Source organism: Typopeltis vanoorti, chromosome 21 (assembly GCF_054136105.1).
Source record: "Typopeltis vanoorti isolate ZY-2024b chromosome 21, IOZ_Tvanoo_1.0, whole genome shotgun sequence".
In the NCBI taxonomy this organism is placed as follows: domain Eukaryota; kingdom Metazoa; phylum Arthropoda; class Arachnida; order Uropygi; family Thelyphonidae; genus Typopeltis; species Typopeltis vanoorti.
In genome coordinates this window covers 80,679,002-80,692,216 of record NC_143569.1, presented here as the reverse complement: position 1 = coordinate 80,692,216, position 13,215 = coordinate 80,679,002, and the positions used below count along the sequence as shown (strand labels likewise).

The 13,215-nt window shown below is 38.4% G+C and overlaps 1 protein-coding gene across 1 annotated transcript in view; it reads left to right on the top strand.

Moving 5' to 3' along the window:
• The window catches only part of Arl6IP1 (ADP-ribosylation factor-like 6 interacting protein 1), a 95,913-nt gene that overhangs the window by 53,036 nt on the left and 29,662 nt on the right, over window positions 1-13,215 (top strand). The window lies entirely within an intron of this gene.

The following is a 13,215-nucleotide window of genomic DNA, read 5'->3' as shown; positions in this document are numbered from 1 at the left end:
CCTGAAGTATCTTCAGGAATAAGACAACTCGTGGTAAAGGTGGACCAAGCTCTCATCACTCCTTGTCTTAGTATCTCCCATAATGCAAAGCACATCTGCGAATAAGTATAATACTATGCATTAAGGGAAGGGCCACTACCCATACCAGTTTCGACCTTTATTGAGGTCTCATCAGTGAGAGCCAGACCCAGAGGTGGTGATGGGTGGAAGCAATGGAGAAGTCATGTTTACCTATACAAGTTGCCAAAAGGTGTCTCACCTTATTATTAAATTACTCTGGATTTAGAAAATCATGTTGGAAATTTTTTCTCACCTGGTTAGACTATAATAAATTTAGTTTCATCCTTTATCCAAGTGTAAGCAAACAAAGTTTGCACCTGAAGTATCTTCAGGACTAAGGCAACTCGTGATAAAGGTGGACCAAGCTCTCATCACTCCTTGTCTCGGTATCTCCCATAATGCAAAGCACATCTCCTTGCAGACATGTATAATGTTATGCATTAAGGGAAGGGCCACTACCCAGACTGGTTTTGACCTCAATAAAGGTCGAAACTGGTCTGGGTAGTGGCTCTTCTCCTTAATGCATAGCATTATACATGTCTGCAAGGAGATGTGCTTTGCATTATGGGAGATACCGAGACAAGGAGTGATGAGAGCTTGGTCCACCTTTATCACAAGTTGCCTTAGTCCAGAAGATTCTTCAGGTGAAAACTTTGTTTGCTTACACTTGGATAAAGGATTAAACTAAATTTATTTATTAGTAAGCAGTCTTGAATTATTTATGATTCCTATCTAGTTGGTTTAAAGTTTGGTAGTTGGTATAGAATTTGTTTTTAATGGAATTAAAACATCTTCAGGAAATAAAATGGAAACATAAGACAAAATGCAGTATGAATCCTTAAGATGTATTGCATTTTTATAAATTTACAAATTGTTGAGAAAGGCAGGAAATATGCCAGTTATGGATGTGTTAGTAATCTGATGAATATAAATTATTTTTATGTTAATGCTTTTATTTTCATTAAATATTTTGAAATTAATTAAATATAAGCTGTGAACTTCATCTGTCCATAACTAATGTTACATATGATATTCTAAAATTAACGAGAGTTTATTTGTATTGTTAGAAATTATAAAGCATGAGGTGAGTTATTTTGTTACAATACAATGAATGATTAATTTTGTTACTCATAGCTGGTTGCTTCCTGAAAGTCTAATTTTAATACATATATATAAACAAAATATCATGAGCTTTCTTAAGTCAGTATTGATCATGCACTTTTGGTTAACAGGACCTCTCATTGAATCTCATGTAAGACTTGAACTTTTATCAAGGGTTTTTTCATCAGGTTTGCCTGTTTTGCCCATAAAACAGCAAACCAGCCATGAAAACACTATGTACAGATATTCAGACAATGCAGATCAGATTAACTGCCCTATCATGGTTACTTGACTGACAGCCATTGAGCCTAATACAGTTTAAAAACGCGATACAAAGTGCACACAATGTAACTAAGTCGTTACATGGAAAGAAATAAGACCTATGTTTTAAACAGGACATATATCATCTCTTCTGTCATAGTATCTTCAGATGAGTGTTGTCATGACTGAAGTCTCTGGTATTTTGAGATAGTATGAGAAACTTCCATGCAAATTTTTCGTTCCTTTCAAGAGAACCATGTGGATAACCTCTGTAGATTCTTTGGTATTTCACAATAAGAAATAAATTTTTAAGTGGGCATCATGGCTTTATCCCATTTTCCATGGTTATAAAAGAGAAATATTTACTATTAGGCCTGATTTTTCCTTCTTTTTTATCCCAAAATTTCTGCCAATCCAACTGGTGTGGGGTAATCTACAGTGACAATTTTTATAAACTCCTAGGTACTTTTGAAAAGGATTGTTGCCTTTCAGAGATTGTAAAAGTTTATTCATATCCTGGATTTGTATGCAAGCAATTTTGATGTTTCATCATCATCACCATCAAATTCCTGCCATGTACCCTCAAGGGGTGTACAGGATATGACATTACTACATGAAAAAATTACATCATTACTAACTTCCTATCTACAATTTTCCTCCAAATCAGTCTGTTACTTGTCAAGACTCCAACATTATCAGATCTTATATTTCTATCGTCTAAGGCACTTTGTACCGTATCAATCCACCTATATCTTGGTCTTCCTCTGGGTTGTTTTCCTGCCAACCTGGCAGAGAACACTTGTTTTGCTAATCTTTCCTCTCCCATTCTATTTAAGTGACCATACCATCTGAGATTAGCTCTGCTAACTCATTCCTGGATGCCGACAATGTCAAGTTCTTTCCTAATATCCTCATTTTTAATATGATATTGCCATTGATGCCATCTGTTCACGCCTCTAATCTTTCTCAGGACCCTCATATCTGCGGTCTCTAGTCTTTGGTCAAGTGTTTTACTTCTGACCCAGCTCTCAGATCCATAAGTTAAAACTGGTTTGAACACTATCTTGTATACAGCTAATTTAGTGTTCCGACTAATTTCTTTCTTATTCCATATGAATTTATTCAATTGACTTCCCACCATACCAGCTTTGCTGATTCTGTTGTCTATTTCTATATTTAATTTACCATCTTCAGTAAAAATCGTGCCTAAGTAGCTGAATTGTTTAATTTGTTCCACAGGTTCTCCATTGACAACACAGTTGACATTTTCAATGATTCTGCCTATTTTCATTGTCTTTGTCTTTTTATTGCTGACCTTCATACCATATCTGTTACAACAGCTACTCAATTTAGTCAGAGAATCTTGCAGACTTGTAGCGGATTTATTTAGAAGTATAACATCATCTGCATAAAGCAAAGAGCTGACATTAACATCTCCAATTTTGATATCAGGTTTAATACCACATATTAAAATTCCTTCATAATTCCTTCAGCATTCCTTCATAATGTGATCCATATAGATAATGAATAACAGAGGGGATAATGTACATCCTTGTCTCACACCAGATTTAACATTAAACCATCTTCCTGTACTTCAATTCTAATTGCTGACTTACAACTCAAATAAAGACTAAGTATTGCTTGATATAATGCCCCATTGACACCATATAACTGCAGCGTATTGAATAGCTTCTCTCTTGGCACCTTTTCATATGCCTTTTCCAAATCGACAAAACTTAAATACAGATCTTTGTTGTATTCCCATGCTTTCTCAACTATTTGTCGTAAAGTGAAGATCTGATCCTGACAGCCTCTATTTGCCCTGAATCCAGCTTGTTCTTCAGCAAGCTTTTCTTCCAAAATTCTTATCAACCGTTTCTCAAGTATACTTGCATAGATCTTGCCAGGAACACTCAGTAGGGAAATACCTCGGTAATTCTCACATTCAGTTTTATTTCCCTTTTTATATATGGGTACTATGAGAGCTCTTCTCCAATAGTCGGGAATTGGTCACTCTGTCCAGGCTTTCTGAACTATGCAGTGCAGCCACTGTAAGACTTTTATACCACCATACTTCAGCATTTCTGGTCGAATATCATCTACTCCTGCTGCCTTTCCATATTTCAAACCTTTGATAGCTTTTTCTCCTGTTTTCATGTCACGTTTTTATCATCTCTAACTCCTTTTACAGCAATCTTTCCTCCATTCCTAAGCTTCTTCAACAACCTCCAGAATATTTTGCCACCTTCTTGACATTTATTTTCTATATTCTTGCCAAAGTCCTCCCATGACTTTTGTTTAGCTAGTTTTACACACTGTTTAGCTTTCTTACATTTGTCTCTGTATTCTGTAAGAGTAAAAGCTGACTTATTTGCCAGGAACTTTTGATATGCTTTCATCTTTTCCTTCACTGCCTCTTTAATTTCCTGTGTCCACCAGGGAGTTCTGAGTTTTTTATCCTTACAAAAAACCTCACCACATGCCTCTCTGGCAGAATCAATCAATGTTATTCTTCAGAGTTTGCCAATGAATCTCCAAGGTTTGATTCCTGTTCTCAAACTCTTTCATTTTCTTTTCAATAATCTTTCTGTATTTTAGTCTACAGTTCACATCTGAGAGCTGCTCAACTTTTATTCGCTTTAAAACTTTCTTACATGTTATTCTTTTCAATATGAAATTCAATTTTATCCTGCTCAAGACTAAATAGTGATCACTTCCAATTTCAGATCCTCTGTACACTCTGGTGTCCTGCACCAGGGAGAAAACATCACTATCAACAATAACATAGTCAATGAGACTTTTCTTATTCCTAGCCTCTTCTCTCCATGTGAATTTGTGCACATTTTTATGTTGGAACACGGTGTTAGTAATAACCAGTCCATGTCCTGAGCAGAAATCCAACAGATATTTGCCATTATTATTAGCTTTGCTCTTTTCTCCAAATTTTCCCAAAATATTTTTGTATGTCTGACAATCATTTCCTACTCTGCTATTTAGATCCCTAACAAGGACCAACTTTTCCTTTTTCATTGTGTCAGTTGCTTTTTCTAAAGCCTCAAAAAATTCCTCCACTTCTACCTTAGTAGAACCTTCTGTGGGACCATAGGCACAAATAAGTCTCATTGTCCAGTTCCCCATTCTCATATTTGCCCACATTACTCTACTTGAGACTGGCTGCCATTCAAGAAGATTAGCCTCATATTTTGTGTTGAATACTATGGCTACTCCTTCTTTTCCTTGATTGTCATTGCCTGAATATAACATTTTGTATTTATTGCTCAGAAAGATCTCACCAGTTTTGGTCTTTTTTGTTTCAGTTACCCCTATTATGTCGATCTGGTACTTATCTAATTCCTCAGCTAGCTCCATTTCTTTGCCATTCAGGCTTCTTATGTTGATAGTACCGATCTTTAACTCTGGTGATGTTGAGTTGGGGTTTGTTTTCAGATTTGTTCCAGTAGCTGACTTTTCGCTGTTCGCCCTGGTTCCCTGGCGAAAACAACGGGGGCCTTGTTTAACCGGGCGACGCCCCAGCCGGCATGAAATTTTGTCATGTTGTACCATCGTTTTTTATTTTGGTTTAACCAATAAGAATACAATTTGGTCGGCTAAATCCCAAATTGCCAGCCCATCCTCGTTAGTTGGGTATCAAAGATACCCAACAGAGTGCACCACGAGAAGGTGAGGATTGGACATTAGGTCAGAAGTCCTGGTCGGTTCTCCGCATTCCTTTAAAGGCTATGTGGAGGTCTCCTCTCAGTTATACAGCTTTGACCCTTAAGCACCCCATTTTGATGTTTGGATACACTTGTTTCCAATCATCCTTTCATCACTCTTCAAAGAAATTTGACATTACAAACATCTTTAAAAAAAAAAGAAAGCATAAAGCTGTTATAAAAGATAATAAAAATAAAGAAAAAGAGCTAGAGTTATTATTCTGTCATTTCATCCTTAATATTTATTCATAAACTTCAGGCTATAGAATTACTCTTTGTGATTAAAAAAAAAAAAAAAAAAAACTCCTTGCCCAATATGGATATCTAATACAGACTTCGTATATATTCCGTATGTTGGTAGACTGTCCACATCATGCATTATTATTATTACAGGCAACTCCAAGGAGTCCTTAGACTCATCGAGAGAGAAGCCCTAAACATCATGTCAAGAATTATCCAACATTTGCACAGTATCTATCATACTTAGCTTTGAACTCATTTACAGTCATGGTACCCACAACAGACTCTGGCAACCTATTCCACTCATTCACTACCCTCCAAGCAAAAACCTCCTCCTAACAGCACCCTTGTTAACTACTCTTACTCAATTTCCATGGATGGTCCCTAGTTCTCCCATCACCAGACTTGTTCTGAAAATTTTCCTCTGAATTAATCTTGTTAAAAAAAAAAAAAAAACATTCAGTAATTTGTATGTCTCAGTCATAATCACCCCTTTTCTGCCTATCAACCAGTTTCTGTAACCTACACATCTTCAACCTGTTCTCACAAGGTTCATTCCATAGATCCAGAGGTGAGTGGTCACTCACCTCTGTATCCTCTCAGCCTCCTTCTCATCACCAAGAAACCTTGCCATGCATTAGTCAAGATTGGGTCTTATCAAGGCTTGATAAAGAGGAACAATAACCTGCTTGTCAAAGTATTCTTCAAGTGATCTGATGAGCTGTTTTAGCCACTTTTGCTATATGATTCCTAAACTTTAACTCCCTATCCACTAACACTCAAGTCTCTGGCTTTGTCAATTTCCTGGAGCACAGTTCCACTCAGCTGGTAATCTTTTTCACCCCAAAATGCATAACCTTACACTTTGCCACATTAAACTGACATTCATTCTCCTTTGCCCAGTCTGCCAAACTATTCAAATCATCCTGCAAAATTTTGACATAATCTGTATTAACTATTGCTCTATTCAACTTTGCATTATTGGCAAATAACTGAACAGTTCTTTCAGATACTTTCCTATATTGTTAATGGACAAATTAAACAGTAGCAGTCCAAGAACAGAACCCTGCAGCACAACACTAGTCACAGGCCTTCGTTTGAATTCTACTCTTGAATAAACTACTCTCTGATATCTCTCCTATCCATCTCACCAACTCTATATCCATCCCCATATTCTGCAGTTTACTGATTAGAATTCCATGTGGTATCCTGTCAGAGGCCTTTGCAAAATCCAACGTTATCACTGTGAACCCATTACCTTTATCCAACTCAGCTGTCACTGTATTATAAAACGTGAGCAAATTACTGAGGCATGACCTACCCTTCACAAAACCATGCTGTCCCCCATACAGTATCCAATTTCCATCTATCCATTTCTGTATTTTGCTCTTGACCAACTTCAATACTTTGACTCCTGATGTGCTAATCAGTTGGTAATTTGCTACATCAGTCTAGGAACCTCCTTTATGCAATGGAACTATTTCCCCCCCTCTCTCTCTCTCTCTCTTTTCATCCCCTCAGGACCTACCCAGAGCTGAGACTTAGATTAAACAATATGGTCAAGGGCACTGACAATTCCCTCATCGCTTCACGTAAAAACTCGAGCTGGTATACCATCCAATCCCACTACTGTATTCACATTGAGGTTATGTAATATGCAATGCACCTCCATTTCATTTACCTGATTTCCCACATAAGCCTTTGACTCTCTCGTTCCTGCAGTATATACTCTTGCAAAGTGTTCACTTAGTGATTCTATTATTTTGACTGATTCAGTTACCTCCCTACCATTGGCATTCATTAAAATCATTCTGCTATATACATTCTTTCTTTTACTAGCAGCATATCGAAAGCACTGTTTGGGATTATCTTTAGCCTACTTTTCTAACTTCCTTTCATAATCTGCTTTTGCCTTTCTTACCACACTAGTTATCCTTCTGGCCTGTGCCTTGTACTGTTTTTGTGCCTGCAAGTCACCTTTCTCCTTAAATTCCCTCTGCAATTGTTTCTTTTTTTGCAGCTTCAGCTTGATGATATTCATTCCATTTAACTCTCACTTGATTTACTCTTCTGACGCAGGCTATGCAGTCTGCCATTACCTCTCTCAAACACCCCTTTACCACTTTCCATGCACTATCAACATCCAGCTCTTGCAGTTTCACATGCCATGGCACTGATCCAAGCAATCTTCTTGTCATACTTATCAAACCTGTAATTCTACATATATCCCATCTTAACTTTAAATTCCACACATTTAGCCACCTCCCAGGTCAAAGCCATATTATTGCTCTCACTAACTGGTGCAATGTGGTCATATTTGTTATAGACAAATTCTCAGATGCAGTTACTAAATTGAGCACTCTCAAACCCCCTAGTGTATTCCATCACATGATGTCTTAGGTAATTATCCCTTAGTAACTACAGAAATTCCATTTCCTTCCTCCCATGTGTCCTCTCCTCCTTCCAATCTATATTCCCATAGTTGAAATCACCCATAATAATTACCTGTCCACTATTCATTGAGTCTATTTGCCGATACATACTATCTTTTCCATCCCTTCGTCTATAGCAGCATCCAACTGTTTATTTTGTTCTGCTTGGCTCAATCTCACACCAGATATCCTCAAATGTGCTATTTTCACTGCCTGCATTTGAACTTCTACTCTCTTTGGTTGTAGTTCATTGGCTATCATCAATAACACTTCCCCTTCCCCTATTCTTTTCTCTTTGTCCTCCCTGAACACACTATATCCTTCACATTCTATCTCACCTTCTGTTAGCCATGTCTCATTAATGTCAATAACCTTTGGTCAAGATGAGCCAACCAATGCCAAATATTCCTCTGCTCGTTCCGCACCCAAATGTGGATATCTAATACGGACCAAATCTGAAATTGAAACCTATGTTGTAAACAAAGCAGATATCATGTACACTGTTTACAACAGGGTCTTCAACCTTTCAGACAGTGCGGGCTGCATTAAACAGTTCAATGAGGCCCGAGGGCCACTGAGCTATACTGCTTATCTTAGAATTGTAAGATACTTTCCAGATTCACAAGGAATGCTGTGCATTTGATACTTTACATAAAATCCTATAAAAATAAACAAAGTCAGCTTTAAGAGCATAGGTAGGAGTCAGGTTCATGATAAGTAAATACAATCAATACTTGAAAAAAGATAATTTAATGAAGAAAACATTCATTTTTTACAATGTCAGTGGGAAAGTTGGCAATGCTTTTCCTTGACCAGCTTGTCGATGTTGGCATCAATGTTGGAAGTTGCTATGTGCAAAGTTTTCTCGAGATGTTGGTCCATAATCTGAGTTCTTGTCTTGGACTTCAGATGCTTCATTCTGGAGAACTGCTCACATGTGCTTCCTAACAAAGCACACATCTTCAAAGCATGCCGGCGAAGATTAGGGAATGCATCCTCAGAAATGTAGTCTTTGTAAAATGTAAGCAAGGGCACGTTGAATCATTTTTCTATCAAAGAAGAGTTGTTTTGGAGTTCAAGCAGCTCCATTTGTATACCATACATCGATGTTGGCATCAATGTTGGAAGTTGCTATGTGCAAAGTTTTCTCGAGATGTTGGTCCATAATCTGAGTTCTTGTCTTGGACTTCAGATGCTTCATTCTGGAGAACTGCTCACATAAGTATGTGCTTCCTAACAAAACACACATCTTCAAAGCATGCTGGCGAAGATTAGGGAATGCGTCCTCAGAAATGTAGTCTTTGTAAAACGTAAGCAAGGGCACGTTGAATCATTTTTCTATCAAAGAAGAGTTGTTTTGGAGTTCAAGCAGCTCCATTTGTACCGAGCCTAGCATTTCAGCATGCTGGGGGGAGAAGTATTATTGATGATAGCCGATGAGCTGCAGCCAAAGAGAACAGAAGTTGAATTGCAGGATAGAGAAAAGAGCACATTTGAGGCTATTTGGTGTGAGATTGAGGCTAGCAGAACAAAATATACAATTGGGTGCTGCTATAGACCAGGTGATGGAGATAGTATGCATAAGCAAATAGAAGAAATGAGTGGAAGGAATTGGATTTTATGCAGTTATTAAGGGATAACTATCTGCAACAGCATGTAATGGAAAATACTAGGGGTCAGAGAGTGCTTGACCTAGTAATTGCATCTGAGGATTTGATTGTAACGAATATGACCACATTGCCACCAATTGGTGAGAGTGATCATAGGATCTTGACTTGTGAGGTGGCTAAAGGTGTGGAATTTACAATTAAGACAGGGTACATGTGGAATTATTGGGCTGGTAAGTATGACAAGCTTAGGAGATTGATTGGCTCATTGCCATGGCACGTAAAACTACAAGGGCTGGATGTTGATAGTGCATGGGAGGTGGTTAAAAAGTGTTTGCAGGAGGCAATGGCTGATTGTATACCTAGAGTCCGAATAATAAATCAAGTAGGGATTAAATGGATGAATAACACCATTAAGCTTGAGCTGCAAAAAAAGAAACAACTGTGGAGGGAATTTAAGGAGAAAGGTGACCTGCAAGCACATGAACGGTATAAAGTCCAGGCCAGAAGGGTAACAAGTGTGGTAAGAAAAGCGAAAGCGGATTATGAAAGAACATTAGCCATGCAGGCTAAAGAGAATCCCAAACAGTTTTTTTGATATGTTGCAAGTAAAAGAAAAAATGTATACGGCAGATTGATTTTAAAGAATGCTGATGGTAGGGAGGTAACCGAATCAGTTGATATAGTAGAATTACTGAGTGAGCAATTTGCAAGAGTATATCATCGAGGTGGTGACATTGCAGAAATGGAAGAACAAACAGCTTAAACAGGAATTGTGGCGAATGAAGTGGAGGTGAATAGTTTATATTACAAAACCTCAGTGTCAATTCATCTGCGGGATTGGATGGTATACCAGCTTGTGTCATTTGAGAAGTGGCTAAAGAATTGTCAGTGCCTTTGACTATTTTGTTTAATTTGAGTCTCGGGTCTGGGTTAGTCCCAGTGGGGTGGAAAGAGGGGAAAATAGTTCCACTGCATAAAGGAGGTTCCAAGACTGCTGTTAAAAATTTCCGGCAGATCAGCATATCGGGAATTGTTGTCAAGGTCTTGAAGAAAATAGTCAAAAGGAAAATACAAGATTGGATAGGTGAAAATACTGTATAGGGACAGCATGGTTTTGTGAAGGGTAGATCATGCCTCAGTAACTTGCTAACATTCTATAACACAGTGACGGCTGAACTGGATAAGGGTAACGGGTTTACAGTGATTCTACTGGGCCTTGCTAAAGCCTTTGATAGGATACCACATGGAATTCTAATCAGTAAACTGCAGCATATGAGAATGGATATAGGGTTGGTGAGATGGATAAGAGGATGGTTGATGGAGAGACATCAGAGAGTGGTTTATTCGGGAGTAGAGTCCAAAAGATGGTCTGTGACAAGTGGTGTGCTGCAGGGTTCTGTTCTTGGACCACTACTGTTTAATTTGTTCATTAACGATATAGGAAAGGATCTGAGAAGAACTGTGCATCTGTTTGCAGATGATGCAAAGTTGGGTAGAGCAATAGTGAATGCTCAGGATGTCAAAATTTTGCAGGATGATTTGGATAGTTTGGAGGACTGGGCTAAGAAGAATGGATGTCTATTTAATGTGGAAAAATGTAAGGTTTTGCATTTTGTGGTGAAAAGATTACCACCGACACACCCAGGGATTTGGGTGTGTTGGTGGATAGGGAGTTGAAGTTTAGGGGACACATCGTAAAAGTGGCAAAATCAGCTTATCAAATCACTTGGTTGCTGAAAAACACTTTAATTAACTGAGACAGACAGTTAATTAAAGTGTTTTTTTATTGTTCCTCTATATCGAGCCTTGATAAAACCCCATCTTGACTACTGTGCCCAGATATGGGTGCCAGGGTTTCTTCTTCATGGGGAGGAGGTGGAGAGGATCCAGAGACAAGTGACAACGATAATAGCAAGACTATGGAATGAACCTTATGAGAACAGGTTGAAGATTTGTGGGCTGCAGAAATTGGTTGATAGGCGGAAAAGGGGTGGTATGATTAAGACATTCAAATTACTGAAGGGTTTCTATAAGATTAATGCAGAAGATATTTTTGAGAATAGAACTGGTAGTGGAAGGACTAGGGGCCATCCATGGAAGCTTGGTAAGAGTGTGGTTAGCAAGGGTGTTAGAGCTAGGTTTTTTACTTGGAGGGTGGTAAATGAGTGGAATAAGCTGCCAGAGTCTGTTGTGGGTGCCATGACTCTAAATAAGTTCAAGGTGAAGTATGATACATACTGTGTGAATGTTGAATAGTTGTTCTCGACATGATGTTGGGCCTCCCTCGATGAGTCTAAGGACTCCTTGCTGTTGGTGATGAAAATCAATAAATCTCTCTTTGCAACACGCTAATTTTGTAGCGTATTCATCAAGAGACGAACAGTTGAACTCAGCAAGAAGCTTGAAATGAGTTGTCTTTTTTTGCGAGTTGTGCCTCCCAAAGTTTGAGCTTGGCCACAAAAGCTTTGATATGATCAAACAGAGTGTGCACCAGTTGATCTTTGGTGCATATTTAGGTCATTCATATGCAACTAGATGTCGGTCACAAAGGCAAAGTCTGTCATCCACTTCGGATCGTTGAATTCTGCAATCGGCTTCCCCTTGGTTTGCATGAACTGCTGTATTTCGCTTCTTAAGTCAAAGACACTTTTAAGAACCTTCCCTCTGCTCAACCAATGCACATCACTATAATAAACCACATCGCTGTGATCCACTTCGCATTCTTCGGTCAAAAATTCTTGGAATTGACTATGATTCAATCCTCTTGCCCTAATAATGTTGACGACAGTCGCAATAACTTTCATGACATTCTCAGATCCAATAGTTTTTGGGCACAAATTCTCCTGGTGGATTAAACAGTGGTATTGGATGAAATCTTTTCCTTTTAGTTCTGGTTCTTTCCATAGCATCGCAACAAATTCTTCATTCTTTCCCACCATAGCAGGGGCACCATCAGTTACCACGCCCTCGAGGTTGGTTAAGCTGAGGTTGAAACGCTGGGCATTTCCTTGGCAGTTTTAAAGTTCCTTCAATGTCATTGGCAAGTTTTTCAACATGTCTTGCTACAGTTACCCCAGACAAACTCGTTTTTTTAAACTCTTCCTTATTAATTGGGCACAGAATTTCCCCAGCAGCGATGAGACACTCTTTCACAAACTCGCCGTCCAAGAAGGCTTTTGATTTTTTTAGCAATTTTTTCAGCTGTTATAACATAACTTACTTTGACGTGCGCTTTGCTCTCTTCCCTCTGCCTTTTAAACGTACCCTGCTGGCATTTTAAATCAATTTGGAGATGGTTCACTTTGTCCACACGAAGGTGATTGAAATTGGTCTTGTGCTTTGTTTCATAGTGTCGATTTATATTGTATTCTTTTGATACTGATGCTGACTCAAGACAAATGAAACACATTGGCTTATCGTCTATCGACACAAAAAAGTACAGATTGGTTCACTTTTCATTAAAAAACCTGACAAGATTCACTTGATTTATGCTTTTTACTCATAGACACCATAGTGATGGAAGGTGGATCCAAAATGGCCATGTAATGGTTATTATCCACTGCATCATATGTCTCACACTAATGAAAAAAGTCTGGCAATATAAAACCACAATAGGCTATGGGTGACATGACGAACCTGCATCCACTTATGCACAAATATCGCACTGTTCACGACTGACTGACTGAATATGGATGAGATCTTCTTGTATTTATATGAAAATAATGAAGTATCGAGAACTTTCGAGATGTATCTGGAAGGCACTAGACAGCGCACTTGAATGAACTACTGCTTCGG